General features: G+C 33.4%; 2 pseudogenes; one reads left to right on the top strand and one right to left on the bottom strand.

The window, feature by feature from the left end:
* The window catches only part of LOC149541676 (UDP-glycosyltransferase 85A1-like), a 117386-nt pseudogene that overhangs the window by 86843 nt on the left and 11476 nt on the right, over positions 1 to 19067 (top strand).
* LOC149541678 (protein QUIRKY-like) lies at positions 1505 to 18470 on the bottom strand (annotated as a pseudogene).

The following is a 19067-nucleotide window of genomic DNA, read 5'->3' as shown; positions in this document are numbered from 1 at the left end:
AGAATGTAAAGAAAATACAGATTAAAAAGTAAAAGACAACAAGACATAGAATTGGAGAATGCAAGAAAATAACTTTCTTTAGCTTGACGAGATGATGGGAGAAATGGGTAATACACAAATCTTAGATACTCACCATTTGCAAAGGATGTAGAACTGGTATAATCTGTACGCATGCATGGTCGAGTGTGTGTTTATTCTAAAATTTTTGACATTTCCTCCAAAAATTTCCCTCCATTGCGCCATTCTTTAGTGCCTCTATGTATGTAGATTAAATGAAAATGCATGTGCTTTGTCTTACCTTTTAATTTAAGATAAGTACATTCATTTTCATTTATAATTTATTATAATTGAATAAATAACTTAAATGATTAAGACAAAATTTTAATTATGTCTTTAAAAAAGTTTTAAAATAGGCCTTCGTGTAGTAGTGTGGGCAGATTGGTTGGGACTTTCTATCCACTTTAGATGTTAAAGAATCCATCCTTTTATTCTGGGAATTTTTTTATTGGGTGTTGTGTTGTGGAGAATAGTCAAGAATCAACGTTATAATTTCATAGCCAATCTCTGAATGTAAAGGTCTCGGAAGATTGATCTACAAGGCTCTGAAAAGAGCAACTGGAAACCTCTCGGACAAACTCGGTGCAAGGGGTTTTGGATCTATTTACAAAGGGAAGCTAAGAGACAACACACTTGTGGTCATGAATGTGCTGGAGAGATCAAAGATGGGCAAGAGGGAGAGGAAGTTTGAAGCAGAGGTGACAACAAATGGCTGCAAGTGTATACACCACGTAAACCTCGTACGCCTCATCGGCTTCTGTAGTGGGAAAAACTATCAAAGGGTGTTTTGATGTACGAGTACATGAATGGGTCTGATTTGGACAAGCACCTCTTCGACTAACAATCGAGATTTATTCACACTATTATTTGAAGCCCTAGAATGTCCTCCTTGATCACCAGTTGGTTCCCAAAATATCATACTTTGGACTAGCAATGCTACTGTTGATGGAATTGATTTGATAAAAGTAAAAAGTAGTGGGAGTCTGATCATAGATAGATAATTGATGGAATTGATTTAATAAAAGTAAAAAGTAGTGGGAGTCTGATCATAGATAGATAATTGACCTCCTATCTATTAATGCACTCTCCCTTAATTGATCTTTTATATATGACCTACCATTGCACACTAAGATGCAATTGCTACTACTAATAATAAAATTACCGAATGCTTTACGACTCGCATTTGCTCTTCAAAAGAAAGTCAAAAACAGCATTAAGAAAAGGAGGACGGTACCTAAATAGTCATAGCCTGTCAATCAAGTCTTAAAAAATAAAATGATTCCTTCCGTCTCCCACCGTTTAATTCCGCACAGAGCTACCATTGGTCATATATATAAACTTACAAAATTTTAGAATTTCTTCAGAAAAAACAATGATATATAGGCTTAGAATAGTTACATTGCTCTCGCAATTTACATACACGTTTTTTATAAGTTTCCCCACTCTCGTCCTATAATAAAAAATTCCGTATAAAAATCTCAGGAAACGGCTACTTTATCGAATTACTTCAAAGCACCCGCACTTACTACATCATGCGATCAGAAAGGGCAGGCAAGCGCCTGAAGAAATTAAGATAAGAAGGCGGCATGGGCTCTCTGAACCTGGGATGCCGTAGAAAGTAGAGCCCAAGAACAACAGCCACGGCCTTGAAAGGCACAACGTACAAGACCACCGAAACCATGAAACAAACGGCTATAAAAATCCCGGTGGCGCGAGGATCTCTCCAGGTGAGCAATGACTGAATCCTCTCACCCTGCGTCGCAAAGTCCCCCAAACGGTCTGAATCCTAGCGGCCAAGCTCCGCAGGCGATCATATCGGGCCTTCACAACTGGCACTGGCTAAATAGCCACGATAATGCACCGGCTAGCCAGTGCCGTTACATTTCCGTCCGTTAACTATGCGGAACAAAACGTACTCTAACCTGCCAAACGTACTCTGACGGTACAGGTTTTCGCGAGCTTGGATGACGGTGCAGCCGTTATTGGTGACGGCAACGACTAAATCGTAAATTATTTTATCTGACATGTCAGCGGTCTTCCTTCACCGTGAGTTTCAACGTATTATACGGACGGTGACAATCCTTCCTTGAAAACCTTCACCATTGACGATAAATTTCTCAACATTTTTTAATTTTGATTACTTATTCTTTAATATTTTTAATTTTAAAGATTATTTTAAATATTATTGAATAGATTTAAACTAATTTAATATATAAACTGAATATTAGTTTAAATATATAGTATAGTAATTTAATTTATTGTTATATATATTAAATATCATATGTTATATATATTAAATATTATATATTATATATATAAATACAAAAATGTTATATATATATTTTCTTAAATTAGTAGCAATATTTCTTTATGGATTTGATTGTGCATGTTACTTTTACCATACAACCTTTCTATTCTTGTATTCTCTCATCCTGATGATGGATCACAGATGTGTTCTGAGTTCTATTCTTGCATTATCCCATCCTGATAATGGACAGAGTGTAATCCGATTTCTATTCTTGCATTCTCTCATCTTGGTGATGGATCACATAGTGCGATCCAAAAAGTTGATGCTAAAAATAAAATACATGATCAAATCCATAAACAAATCTTGTCTGAAAAATGGATTTTAGAACTCTGATAAATTTTATAGATCAAATGTAACAAAAATATGCAATACAAAACAAACAAGAACATGTTCCAATTTTGATAATAATAAAAATTAAGTTGAATAAGTACATCATGATGGATCATGTAGTATGATCCTAAACATTGATAGCAAAAAACTCTACACAATCAATTCCAAAAATTTAAAATCTCATTTACATAGATTGTAGAAATCTAATAGATCATACATCATTCAAAATATCCAACACTTTGTATTTGACATTCTAAAATATATATTTTAACCCAAAAAAAAGATCTTTATAGTATTACTTGTGTCGGTCTATGATTTCGTCGCTTAAAAAACTTTGTATATGTAACAATGTAGGAAACTACATAGATTTGGCTTCCAACTTAGGCTCCAATGCTTGCTAATAGCCATGCAATTTTTTGTCCACTACAATACAATGTGAAAGAGTAACTTTTTGAGGCGTTGAGAACATAAGAAAGTCCCATAAAATGTTTGTATATATATTTTCTTAAATTAGTAGCAATATTTCTTTATGGATTTGATTGTGCATGTTACTTTTACCATACAACCTTTCTATTCTTGTATTCTCTCATCCTGATGATGGATCACAGATGTGTTCTGAGTTCTATTCTTGCATTATCCCATCCTGATAATGGACAGAGTGTAATCCGATTTCTATTCTTGCATTCTCTCATCTTGGTGATGGATCACATAGTGCGATCCAAAAAGTTGATGCTAAAAATAAAATACATGATCAAATCCATAAACAAATCTTGTCTGAAAAATGGATTTTAGAACTCTGATAAATTTTATAGATCAAATGTAACAAAAATATGCAATACAAAACAAACAAGAACATGTTCCAATTTTGATAATAATAAAAATTAAGTTGAATAAGTACATCATGATGGATCATGTAGTATGATCCTAAACATTGATAGCAAAAAACTCTACACAATCAATTCCAAAAATTTAAAATCTCATTTACATAGATTGTAGAAATCTAATAGATCATACATCATTCAAAATATCCAACACTTTGTATTTGACATTCTAAAATATATATTTTAACCCAAAAAAAAGATCTTTATAGTATTACTTGTGTCGGTCTATGGTTTCGTCGCTTAAAAAACTTTGTATATGTAACAATGTGGGAAACTACATAGATTTGGCTTCCAACTTAGGCTCCAATGCTTGCTAATAGCCATGCAACTTTTTTGTCCACTACAATACAATGTGAAAGAGTAACTTTTTGAGGCGTTGAGAACATAAGAAAGTCCCATAAAATGTTTGAAATGTGAGAAACATGAGGCATTGGGAACGTAAGAAAGTACCATAAAATGTTTGAAAAAAGTATAGTAAAATGTTTGAAATGCAAGAAACAAGGAAATACAGTTACCTTGGTTTTTATTAGAATGGCCAATGCAATGTATAGGTTATAGTTACCTTGGTTTTTGTTACATTGTATATGTAACAATGTAGGAAGCTACATAGATTTGGCTTCCAACTTGGGCTCCAATGCTTGCTAACAACCATGCAACTTTTTTATCCACTACAACAGAATGCGAAAGAGTAACTTTTTGAGGCGTTGAGAACATAAGAAAGTACTGTAAAATGTTTGAAATGTGAGAAACATGAGGCATTGAGAACATAAGAAAGCATCAAAAAATGTTTGAAAAAAGTATCGTAAAATGTTTGAAATGTGAGAAACAAGGAAATACAGTTACCTTGGTTTTTATTAGAATGGCCTATGTAATTTATATGTTATAGTTACCTTGGTTTTTGTTACATTGTATATGTAACAATGTAGGAAGCTACATAGATTTGGCTTCCAACTTAGGCTTTGACGCTTGCTAACAATCATGCAACTTTTTTATCCACTACAACAAAATGTGAAAGAGTTACTTTATGAGGTATTGAGAACATAAGAAAGTACCATAAAATGTTTAAAATGTGAGAAACATGAGGTGTTGAGAACATAAGAAAGTACTGTAAAATGTTTTAAAAAATTGTATCGTAAAATGTTTGAAATGTGAGAAACAAGGAAATATAGTAGTTACCTTGGTTTTTATTAGAATGGCCTATGCAGGTCTCAAACCTACGACCTTCACATTATTAGCACGATGCTCTAACTAACTAAGCTAATAGGTTTGTACGAAAGATTGTACCATGTACGATTTCATAATTAATATTATAATTTGCAATGCCTTTAGAATTTTTTTTGACATAAAAACAATACCACCTCACTCTTTACCCTAGCACCATTAATTTATTCTTGTCAAACTTTAATTTAAGTTTAATTTTTGGTTCTTTTCTATTGATAATCAAAATAATATTTGAGTTCTATAGAAGGATCAATCAGTATGGTTAATTTTTAGAAAAAATTACTTTATAGATGGAGATATTTTTTTAAATTAAAAATTTCAATTTTATTTAAGGTTTTGACTTTTGTTAACTTTTAATTTAAAGTAAATTTGCAATTGAAGATACTTTGATTAAAGATCTCTTTTTAATAACATTAAAAAACAAGAGCTCTTTGCGAGCTTGAGTCCCTACCTTTTGGGATCATCGAGTACCATATCTAGTACAATGTGTTTTCGGAACATAAATGATGTAAAATCTAGTAGTGGAAGATTGCAAGATGACAGTAACATAACATGAATTTTGCACAATTGTTGCAACTAATGGGGTCATATCTTTCTTCTTTTGTTGCTTTAAAGTACAATTTGTCTAAGCAACTATCTTTAATTATGGATCATTTTCTATTGGAACCATTGCTATGATATAATGGTTAAGAAAATTTCTTTGTAAATATTATATACTTTTTTGAATTATAGATATAGCCGAATTCAATGTTTTAGATGCAAATTCAAATACTAAATCAAAACCACCTGGAAATAGTTATTTTTTTCAAACTAAAATATGTCAAGTTATTAAATTTTTTTAAAAGAAAATTGAAAATTTTGTATCAAAGTGATTCATAATGACAGTATGGTTAAATATGTTTATCATCTTTTATTATAATTTAATATTATTTTTTAATTTTTATGACTTAAATAATAAGAAACTTACATAATAAAAACTAAATAATCATATAAAATGAAATTGAAAAATTAGTTTAACATGAAAACAAAATTTGAATTAATGCTAATTCTTAAGAGAGAGAAAATCATAATTAAAATTTCTACTTTATTTAGTTGACATTATAGTAATGCAACGATGATTTAAAACATTATAATTTCTTTGAAATATTCAATTAAAAAATCTCAAAACTAAAGAAAAGTTTAAAATTTGAGCTAATCACGTTGTCATCAATTAGTCTTGTGCAATATGGTGTTCAAGTTAACAAATAAGAATGCAACACGACGAGCAATAACAACAGCTTTAGTTAACGAATCAACATCTAACAAAAGATTGATTAGCAACATAAGTGGATATCTTAATGTGAATCGTAAGACTATAGAAAGAGTTGTAAAGAGAAGGGTTAACTTTGACTGTGATCCAGCAAATATTTTATGGACTTCTAGTGGTAGACTTCCGAGATGTGATATGAAACTTACTAGTGAAGTCAAAAATTTGATTGAAATTTTTTGGCATGATAATACAAGAGTATCACCTAATTCAAGAGATGTTCTTAATTTGAGAATTGGGTCAAAAATACGTGATCCACATCCTAAACACCTTTTGGACATGACTCAAACTAAATTGTTTAAAAAATTTGTAGATGGTAAGGTATTAAATATTACCATTAGTCAAAGATCTTTTGAAAAGTGTAAACCATGCTATTTAAGGATTAACAAGGAAAGAATCACATGTTGTTGTAAAACTCATATTCAATTTTGTTACCATTATGATTTATTTCGATCTATACATGGTACCATGCATAGTAAAGAAATATTGCAAGAATGTGGTATAAAAGTACCACCTCAAACTATAAAAGATTTCATATTAGGTTTGTTTTGTAAGCCACCTAATGATCAATACTTTCTTTTCAATGCATGTCTTTCTAGTACATGTGATATGTGCGGCAATATTTCTTTGTTAGATGAATGTTTGCATGAAAATGCTTTGACTACTTTTGGACAACAATTAGTTGAGGTAAAAAGATTTAAAACTATTAGAATTTGAGGAAAAAGCTAAATTCAAAAATGCAAATGAGATTTTTGAATGATGTAACAAATATTTATACACAGGATCAAGTCAAAACTCTACAATCAAACGTTTCTTCTACCTAGTTGAAGAAAATAATATCCCTTCAAGATATGACTATGATACAATTAGTGGATCAGCTAAATGCCAACTAAGAATCTCTGACAAAAGGAGATGAAAAAGATATAACACATGGGAAATAAAAGACCCTAGTCGAGATCCAAACAAATATAAGATGAAGATAATATCCTACAATGTGAGAGGGTTGAATAGCCCCATGAAGTAGTATGAAGTTAAACAAAATATTATGGAATTGAAGGTTGGCATGATTCTTTTGTAGGAAGTAAAAATGATAGAGCAAGTGTTCTCTAGAGTGGCAGACTATCTATGGACAGGAGCTAAGTTCTCTTATATAGTCATGACAGCTACTTCAAGAAGCATTGCGATTCTTTAGAATATGGATAAAGCTTTCAGAAATGAGATTTTCCTAAGCCCCCATTTTATGGTGGTGGGCTTCACCTCCAAAACTTGTAACTAGAACTTATTTAACTTCTATACCCCTAATACCCGTAATGGGTAGCTTTTGGTCTAGGATGAGGCAACAAAACTTGCTGACACCATGAGACATGTGAACATTTTGTGTATTGGGGACTTTAACATACCCCATAGAAAAATTAGGTGGGTTGAGGACTTCTATGAGAGTATGCATGACTTAGTGGGCTTCCTGGGGACATATTCCTGCATACCTCCTTAAATGCCTACCTAAGGACTATCTCTGACCACTCTATGTAGTTTTTGTCATGGAAGCATAACTAGTTAAACAAGTGAAGACACTTTAGGTATGAGATAATGTGGGACTCTCACCCAGAGTTCAAAAAGTGTATTGCTCAATGGTGGAACATGCTTGTCCAAGGTTCTAAAATGTTCTACATTTCTAGGAAACTTGAAAGAATTTGCAAAGAGGTCAAAGGATGGAGCAAGTCATCATTTGGAAACATCTTTAAGTAAAAGAAGATGATTGAGAATAAGTTAGAGTCCCTCCAAGCTAATCTAGCAAGTGGTAATTCTTCTCTAAATCATCAAACTGAGGAAAATGAATGCTAGACTAAGTGGAAAGTTTTGTTGGAATAGGAGGAAATATTATGGAAGAAATGATCTAGAGTGTAGTGGTTGGAGGAGGGGGATAGGAAAACTACCTTCTTCCATAGATTGACATCAAAGAGAAAAAAAGAGAAACACAATTGGTCTATTGGTGGACAATAATGGTCAAGAAATATCAAAGGAGGATGGGATAGAGGATTGGGCCTCAAACTATTTTTAGGAGATCTACAACCCATCACCAAATTGAATTAGTATTAACACTCAGGAGGATATATTAAAGATAATGAACCTAGTTGTTGATGACTAGGTGAACAATGCCTTGATTGAGAAGGTTATAGAGGAGGAAGTGGGAAAAGTTGTGTTTAGTATGAATCAGTTTAAAACCCTAGAGCCAAATAGGATTCCCCCTACATTTTTTTAGGAGTTTTGGGATATCATCAAGTATGATATTTATCATATTGTTGGTGAATTTGTGAGAACAAGCAAGCTATTGAAGGAACTTAACCAAACATTCATAGTGTTAATTCCAAAGATGGAGGGATCGAGACATCCCAAGGAATTTAGACCCATAAACCTCTACAACATGATTTATAGTATCCTCTCTAAGATCATGGTGAACTACATTAAGCCCCTACTCGATAAGTTTATAGGTTCATACCAGTGCTTGCAATCTTTGTTGCTAGATTATTTTTTGGCATGATATGTATGTTATGGGCAATATGGTTGATGCTGATATTTTGAAGTATAATGTTATGGTTTTAAACATTATGATGTTTTATATGTCTAGAAAAAGGATTGGTTAGATAGTAGGGGGTAACTACTAGCTGGTCTCCAGTCCTTTGTACCACTGGGTTAGTCCCCCCTTTTTGGTTGCTATCTAAATACATCAAGAAAAATATTTTATATTTATAATTTGTTACTTTTATCACTATTTTTTATGGTTTTAGAATTAAATGAAAACAAATATTTCAATTTTCCTTCATAGTGTCAAATAAAATGCACTGAAACAATAGAATCATGAAACATAATTATTCACAACTCCTCATTCTCACATGGTTACAATTGAAATATATATTCCTAAGCTAATAGTAACACATCTAGCCTATGAAATTGAATTGTATCAAAGATGGGCACAACACTTTCTGAAACATTTTGTATAAGAATAGTGTACCAAAATTTTCAATTAAATTCTATAAGAAATTGATTTTAGAAAACACCAGGTATATAATGAATTCTCTAATTAATTTCTTAAAAACATCATATTGACAAATAATAATGTAATCCATACTTATGCTTGACTGGTTACAAACTGATTTTTCTATTTATTTAGTATCACCCATATAGTTCACATGATATTTATTTAATTATATAACTACCATAATATTTTGTATTAAACTATTCATTTTATGTTAGTCTTTATTTATTTATTGATAAACAACAAAATGGAATGTTTGGTATCATATATTATTTTTAAGATTATATATATATATATATATATATATATATATATATATATATATATATAATCTTAAAAATAATATATGATACCAAACATTCCATTTTGTTGTTTATCAATAAATATATATATATATATATATATATATAGTAAACATCATATTCTGATTTTTCAAATGGAATAGTTGTGAGACTATATAGTAAAAAAAATCTAATAGTAAATTCTCTTTTCAAAAATATTTTATTTACTAATAGGAGCACTTTTTGCCTTTGTAACAAATACCCTTTAGTGAATTTTCAACAAACAATGTACTAGCTAAAATAACATTTCTTTAAATCATTTGTTTTTATGGGATGATGGAAGTTTCTATTGTTGGAAAATCTTGAACACTATGATTGAAAGCAATCATCCTTAATATGGTCCATCATGAAGGCCAAAGTACTTGAAATTGTTGAACATTGGGCATAATTTTCATTGGATTCCACTCTATTATAGTCAACACTCTAGTTGATGTTTGTGAATCATAATCCTCAATCAAGACAAACACATTAAATCAATCTTGTAGAGATAAGAGCAGGAATAGATTGGGACTTAAAACGAATACCAAGCATGTCAGCCATTTTTATAGGAAGCTAGAGGTTGTCTGCATAGACAATCATTGTGAAGAAATGGATCAGCTGAAAAAATAAGGAGTGATTTCCCTTGAGGAATCTCTTCACATACATGGTTGAATTTGAAATTCTATATGCTTCAATTTATTCAAGCCAAGATAAACTAGCATTCAAAGACCTAAAAATAAACTTTTTACATTATTGTTTTTTAGTAAAAAAATTGAAACATAAAATACTTAAACAATTGTTTAAGGTGTATGATCTTTTAAGAGTTAAAAAGAAGATTCCAAAATAACAAATAACATGCTAGTTGCTCAAGCTTTACCATGTCGAAGAAGTGAAAAAGGGAATGCATGGGAAAACAATATGGTTTGAGATAAAGTTTAAATAGAAATAACATCAAAGACTAGCATGCATGGATGCAAAATGTCAAACTACATATCAGCCACATGCCCATGGTCCTTAGATACATGGATTGCTAACAGTATTTGCTAAATTTGTTAACTTAAAACTAAAAATAACTCTTAGCAAAAATAATTGTGTCCAATCATAAATTCTAAAAATTGCAATAAATTATATTTTAATCTAATTATTTGAAATGACCATAGGTTTGGAGAGTCTACACAACTTTCAAAACATGATTTAATAGGAGAAGAATCCCCCGAAAACTATAGTCTTCGGGGGACTAAAAAGGTTAATTATTTGATTTTATTTTTTTATTATTGTCCGTGATATTTTCGCAACCTAAAAGTGACTTTTAGTGGAAGTTTCTAATTTCTTTTGGGACAAGGAATAAGTGTAGAACATAATGGTGATGGTGGGACAAACACTTACGTGGTTTAGTAAAACGAAGCGCCAAACTATTTACAATGACGATGATGACTATGTTCCCCAATTTCTTTCTCACTCCTTGAACAAGTTGTATTCTTGGTAGCGTGTTACTAATTAGTAGTCAAGTCAAAAGACAGTAAGCAATTAAGGATTTCATGTGAAAGCACACCACATTTACAATCCTTCGTGGACAGATTGGTACAAAGAAGCACCGCATGTACCCTACATTGTTACGTATATTTGACGTCAGCGTTCAGGATCACGTAAGCGTGACTTCACTAGGCCGTCACCAACGGCAACGGCTAAATCGTAAATTATTTTGTTCAAGCCTAGCATGTCTATAGCTGTCCTTTCACCTGGCACCTGCACCCTGCGATTTATCTGACATGTCAGCGGCCTTCCTTCATCGTGAGTCCTTCATCGCTAACGATAAATTTCTCAAGTGTTAAAAAACATTTTTTTATTTTGATTACTTATTCTTTAATATTATTAATTTTAAAGATTTATAAAATTATAATATTTTAATTTTTAAAAAGTTCATTTAAATATATATTAAAATATTAAAAAGTTAGTTTATATATATAAACTTAATATTAGTTTAAATATTATTGTAATAGATTTAAACTAATTTAAGAATTAGTTTAAATATATAGTTTAGTAATTTAATTTATTGTTATATATATTAAATATTAAATATTATATGTATACATACAAAAATATTTTATATTTTTTCTTAAATTAGTTTAAATCTATTGTAACAATGATTCATAAATTCAAAAAGTTTAACTAATTTAAGAAAATATATATAACAATAAATTAAATTATTAAACTATATATTTAAACCAATTCTTAAATTAGTTTAAATCTATACCAATAATATTTTTTTGAATTCATGAATCATTGTTACAATCAATTTAAACTAATTTAAGAATTAGTTTAAATATTGTTGTTATAGATTTAAACTAATTTAAGAATTGGTTTAAATATATAGTTTAATAATTTAATTTATTGTTATATATATTTTCTTAAATTAGTTAAACTTTTTGAATTTATGAATCATTGTTACAATAGATTTAAACTAATTTAAGAAAATATATATATAACATTTTTGTATTTATATATATAATATATAATATTTAATATATATAACATATGATATTTTATATATATATATATAACAATAAATTAAATTACTATACTATATATTTAAACTAATATTCAGTTTATATATTAAATTAGTTTAAATCTATTCAATAATATTTAAAATAATCTTTAAAATTAAAAATATTAAAGAATAAGTAATCAAAATAAAAAAATGTTGAGAAATTTATCGTCAATGGTGAAGGTTTTCAAGGAAGGATTGTCACCGTCCGTATAATACGTTGAAACTCACGGTGAAGGAAGACCGCTGACATGTCAGATAAAATAATTTACGATTTAGTCGTTGCCGTCACCAATAACGGCTGCACCGTCATCCAAGCTCGCGAAAACCTGTACCGTCAGAGTACGTTTGGCAGGTTAGAGTACGTTTTGTTCCGCATAGTTAACGGACGGAAATGTAACGGCACTGGCTAGCCGGTGCATTATCGTGGCTATTTAGCCAGTGCCTTCACAACTTCAGGGGGCTTAGTGCTCGGAATGAGGTCGAATTCCTCTTCGAGCTCATCTTGGTCGACTGTATCCGCCTGAGAAATCCAAATGTCCATGTGCGGAGGCATTCTGGGCCGGAATCTGTAGTTCCATGAGCCGATCAAGATCGCGTAGAAGAAAATGCTGGGAACAATGAGTTCCGGGTACCAGACAAGGATAAGAGAGCATATGAACCAAGACTGTCATAACAGGGTTCTTCCCTTGGCAAATGTCATCGACCCATTTGGTTACATTCACAAGCACGGAGAGAACATTCATGATTCTGAACCAGTTTGCTTTACTCCTCCTCATGCTCCAGGAATTGAAATCGGTGTCCATTATGTACTGAACGGCTTCCTGCCGAAGAGGGGGTTCGGAGTGGGACAATCTGAGTGCAACGATCTTCATTGCCGTGTTCCTCAGCATGTCCTGCTGCATTAGCCCCAGCGGGTGAAGGTAATGCATTCTCGGCAGCAGCGGCTGTGTGTAGAGTTGCATTACGTCGAGGAGCGACGGGCACGAGAATCGAACTGCGAGCTCAATTTCCCCCATTTTCTTCAGCCCAGATGGTAGCAGAACAAGAAGCAGGTATGAATTTGTGTACACTGTTTCTCTCCAAGGTCGAGACCCGGATTCGAACCTTGCCGATCCTGTGATCGGGCTTTGTTGCCTTGTCTGCATTCACCGCGTTGAAGATTTTCCAGTTGTTGAAGACCCCCAATGTGAGGGCCGTGTATGGGTCGTGCACCGGCCATTTGTACTGCTCGTTCCACCGTGGATTGAAGTTGTCTGTGATTGTTCTTGTTCGGACCCATTTCTGACTGTACTTTGCGACGCAGTATGCGTCGGTCGTCTGCTACGAAGAGGAGGTCTTCGTTTCAGGAGGGGTTTGAGGTTCTCTTGCTCACGCTTCTTGTTCGAAGGACCTGGAAGCCTAATTGCTCTCGGACTCTCTGGTCTAGAACACCAGCCTGTGAGGTAAAGAGTAAATGGCACGCATTTATCAGTCTATAGCAATCAAATCGGATTGAAAGTAGAAGAAACATATTATTACAGTAGCCAAGCGTGTTTTAAAGATGTATATGATTATATATCTAAGATAAATGTACAGTTTGTTTACTCAGTGTCAGCTACCAACATTCTAGATTAAGACACATAACAATTATTTTTTGGAATGGACAGAGTTCATTTTAAGGATAAAATGGAAATATGTTTTCCTATTCTTTATTCCAATTAGCACAGGAAACAGAAAATAGAAAATATATTCCAATTAGCACAGGAAACAGAAAATAGAAAATATATTCTAATTTCCTATTCCTGTTCTTGCAACCAAACATAATTTTGAAAATAGGTTTAGAATGTACAGAATTACATTATTGAAATTATAGAAGCTTTCAAACTGATTCTCAGCATTAGTCAAATTACAATTCACATTTGATCCGTTGCTTTGAGTGAGGATGACTGATCACAAATAGTGTGAAAATTAACACTATTGCAGACACTGATTATTAATCTTCTATCATAAACAATTATTAAACTGCTGAAAATAAATTCCCAACTTATATCGAAAAATAGCACAACTGCAACTTCACCAATAAAATATGGAAAGAAATTCATAACACAGAGAACACAATATTTTTGGACAAATCATTTTTGGAAAACCCCCTAAGGGAAAACTAGTTCTGCATGTGAAAAATTTATTAACTTCGGCAAATCAAGAGATACAAAATTTCTTGCCTCTTAGTGGCAGAATTCAGAAAACCTCCTAATTTCTCCTGTTGATATTATCCACTACTATCCCCAATGCTATCACTATGCCCTTACTAACATTGCAACACTGTTTGTTATCATTGTAAACTCATTTGCTAACACTGCAAATGCTTCTACAACTCTTGTTGTTCTCTATTATGTTCTATTCTCCAAATGTGTAATATTCTGAGGTAATTTTCAATTTCAATAAGTTCATACTATAGCTAGAATTTTGTCAAACAATTATACCACATCCTTTAATACATTCTACTTAGTAATTTGAAAGTCTGTGCTAACTTGCGTTGAGATTCTATTCATAAAAAGAAACAACATGGCACATTAAGCACAAACTCTTCTAAATTAGTTCAGTAAATACTGATTTTTCCTTTGTTTCAGACTCAGAATATGAATTTAGAATGTGACCTAATATTACTGCATTATTTCTCAGAAATTGACCCTTTCAATGGGACTTACATAAACAATTAACAGAAAACAAATTCTTAGCACCAGAAAACAACGTGTTTCCAAAATGAGTACACACTGCTTAGAACATTCACTAAGTGACTCCTTAACAAATCAAGATCTGTTATTACAAAAACTAGTTGGACTTAACTTCAACATTATCATAACAATTTTTACAATGGTACCTTCATGTTAGACGGTTATCACAATCCCATGAATGTAGATAACGGAGAATAAGGTGTGAAGAAATAGCAGACCCGCGTCCAGAGTTTTGACTATAGTGATATTACTTGGCATCTACTCCTGTACTCAATGTCCAACTGACCCAACCTTCCTTTCATTTACAACCACCTTGTCACGTGAGAGCTGAACACCTGCTTATGGGGGAGGGATTCTTTGGTCAGAATGAGCAGTAGTGTTGGCTTACTGGTATCCCGCATGCTCCTATGGATGAGTTCAAAACTATATGGTGCATGTTCTCTTTTCTGAATAACGTGCCAGACTGGAGATTCTACTTCCAATATCACCCTCAAATTATCAACAAACTCGCCTTCCTATAGCAAAATCACTGTATATTCAAGAATACTTAGTCATACTTGTCTATTATTTACTACTGCCAGACCCACTGTTGAATAAACTCTCATATGCCATTTCCTGTGTGCAATCTTCAAAAAAATGTGGCTTTCTTCCCTTCTCATAATTTTGCATATCTTCTAGCAAACCAATGAAGAGTTGGGGTGACGTCCAACCTCTTCTCATAAATAACTAGAGGGTTTTCGTCCTCACAGTTCAGAAACTAGTCACATTAAAGCAATCAGAACTTAGAGTATTTTAGTTCTTAAATTCTTGTGTGTTCATTAATCCCAATACAAGCTCTCTTTTATAGCCTCGAAGTGAGGGAAAACACAAGGAGCAAGGAATGAGGGATTAAACTCCATTTTCGTTGTATAGTCACTTAAAGCCATTTTATAAAGTAAATAGCTTTACAACATTAAAATGACTTAATTCCACACACTTTAATAAAATTCTGAAGTAAATTAAATTAAATCCCGATTGTGACTAGTATATATCCTATTAGATAATGTCATTAATCTATCTGAATGTGGAGATAGATTAAACTGGCAACAAAATTGCTACTGCTAAGAAGTGGACATGACAGTCCTCCCTTCCTGGGATTACTTGCTCTCAAAAAATCTCAATGTTAGATGTTGCAATATAGACTCACCTTCCCAAGTGGCGTCTTCGTATGGTAAGTCTTTCCATCGGACTAAATATTCCCTGATGGTTCTATTACGTAGCCTCCTCTCTTGGGTTTGAATCACTTTCTCCAGCACCAAAATAAGTTTACCCACTTCATCAAGTGGGGGCAAGCTCTCTGAAGGTACAATCTAGTGGCCCACATCTTTCTTGAGGCATGAAACATAAAACACATTATGGATTCGGCTGTCACCTATAAATTCTAGCTCATAAGCAACCTCTCCTACCCTCTTGGTGATATAATAAGGTCCATAGAATCTGGGCTTAAGTTTCTCTGATCCACTTTTCTTCAAGGAACTCTATCTATATGGCTATATATGAAAAAAAACTCTATCACCCACCTCAAAACTCTGCTCAATGCGATGTCGATCAACATATAGCTTCTGCTAATTCTGTGCCTATTGAATATTATCCCTGAGAGCTCAGAAGATATCCCGTTGGTCCATAATCCAATCTTTGGCAAGAGGTGCCCAGATGTCCTGTAATGCCAAATCAATAAAAGAAAGGGCCTCATTACTGTAAAGGATACGGAAAGGGGTCATCCGAATGGACATATGGTAGGTGGTGTTGTAACAATACTCCCTCAAATAAAACCACTTAACCCATGCTCTTTGCTGCCCTACAATGTAGTTCTTCAAGTACCCTTCCACCCACTTATTCACTATTTTGGTGTAGCCATCTGTCTGTGGGTGATAGCACGTGCTGGGAGTCAACTTTGTACTTGTCAATCTAAAAATCTCTTGCCAAAAGGTACCAAGAAACCTACTATCTTTGTCACTCACAATAGTCCTGAGTAATCCATGAGCCAAAAAACCTCTCAAAAAAGCAACTTAGCTACCCGAGAAGCTGATCAGTCTGTGGCTATTGCGAAGAAGTGCACATACTTGGTCAATTTGTCCACCACTACAAAGATGCAGTCCCTACCCTAGACTCTTGGCAAACTAGTAATAAAATCCATGGAGATACTTTCCCACCTCTAGGCTTGAATAGGGAGGGGCTGAAGTAATCTTGCAGGAAAACCTTATTCAAACTTGTTATGCTGACAAGTCTAACACTCTCTAACATGCTGCAATACATCATCCTTAAGCCCCTTCCATAAAAATATCTCCCTGATCTGCCTATAGGTTTTAAAAAATCTTGGGTGCCCTATTGATGGTACATAATGTATAGTGCACATAACGCCATCCTTCAGTTTAGATTCAGGTACTAAGTAGATTCTATTTTTGTAATATATAACATCATTTATTACCTTGTACTCCTCGTCCTGAAGTATACCATCCAAAATCTGACAAGCATGAGCATTTTTGGAATACTCCACTAATAACTAAGACCTCCAATTTGCTAAAATCTCTGAAATGGCATAACATGCTAGCACTGGGGGTCACTAAGAAAGAGCATCAACAACTACATTATTTGTCCCTTTGACATATTCAATGTCAAAATCATAGGCTTGTATCTTGTTGACCCATTTCTACTACCTTTCATTCAACTCCTATTCTAGAAAGTAACACAAACTATTATGATCCATTTTAATTGTAAATCCACTTCCCACCAAGTACTACCTAAATTTGGCTAAGACATGCATTATAGCCAACATCCCCTTATCATAGGTGGAATATAACAACTCACTACCCCTAAGTTTCCTACTCTCAAAAGCAATGGGATGATGGTCCTGCATCAATATTTTCCATACTCCACTTCCTGAAGTATCACACTCTAAAATGAAGGGCCTAGAATAATTAAGAAGTGCTAGCAATGGACATGAACTTGTCACCTGTTTCACTTTATCAAATGTTGCCTCAGCATCCTCTATCCAATTAAATGCCTATTTCCATGTCAAATCGGTAAGGGGTGCTGCTACCTATGAAAAACTCTTGGTGAACCACCAATAATATGAACAATGACCAAGAAAACCACATAACTCAGATACATCCCTCAATGGTGGCTAATGCAGAATTGCTTATATCTTCTCGTGATGCACCTTAACCCCCTCGGCACTAATCACATGTCCCAAATAGAGAATCTTGGTTAGCCCAAATTTGCATTTAGACTCTTTTGCAAATAAGAACTAATCCTTCATGAGACTAAGGACCTCATCCAAATGCTACAAATATTCTTCCCAAGTCCTATTGGAGATTAAAATGTCATCAAAGAAAACCAATGCATTCTTCCTTAGTTTTTTCTTAAAAATATGGTTCATGCATGGCTGGAAAGTGGCAGGTGCTTTAGTGATCCCAAATGGCATCACCAAAAACTCGTAGTGTCTGTAGTGGCATCTAAAAGCTATCTTATTCACATCCTCATCATGGACTCGAATCTAGTGGTATCCTGATTGAAGGTCTATCTTTGAGAAATAAATTACCTCTTGAAGCTCATCCAATAACTCATCAATGCAGGGAACCAGATACATGTTCTTAATGGTCCTCTTGTTCAGTGTGCAGTAGTCTATACACATCCGAAGGATGTCATCCTTATTCTTAACCAGCACTACTGAAGAGGCAAAGGGGCTAGAGTTGGGTCTAATATGCCCCATATCTAAAAGTTCCTTTATTTTATTTTCTATTTCTTCCTTGTAGTGCCTGGGATGACGAAAAGGGGTAGTAATAATGAGTTTGGCTCCCTTCTCAAGCTCAATAATATACTCAAACCCTTTATCTGGTGGGATTCCTGGAGGTATGTCCTCAAACACTCTCTTGTGCTTATCTATAATTGTCTAAATGTCACAATGATATTGTTGTCCTGGATCCTATGTCTCCTTTGAGGAGATGAAGCACTATGTAGCCCACTCTATATCATCATGTCTCAAAATGGCCTCCATCATGTGAGCTGTAATTAATTTGGGTCCATTATTTGGTATGTCTTTGAGGACTACTAACCAATCACCCTATAAGAACTCCAACTGCATAGTCTCATGATGAAAACTGTACCTATAGAGGGTCCTTAACCACTATCCACCCAGAATGGTATCCAACCCATCCAAGTCAACAACATAGAAATCAGTCTCCAAAAGATAATCATCAAACTGTATCTGAAGACTAGCTAGCTTCCCTGTACACCCAAAACATCACTGTCTACTACCTTCACCTCAAACTCGGGAATGTTAATAGTTGGAAAACCTCTCCTAGATACC

This window comes from Cupressus sempervirens, chromosome 8 (assembly GCF_028749045.1).
Source record: "Cupressus sempervirens isolate cs-2001-9-10 chromosome 8, ASM2874904v1, whole genome shotgun sequence".
NCBI lineage: Eukaryota > Viridiplantae > Streptophyta > Pinopsida > Cupressales > Cupressaceae > Cupressus > Cupressus sempervirens.
Note: the sequence above shows the minus strand (reverse complement) of the source record. Positions and strands in the feature narration are given on the sequence as shown.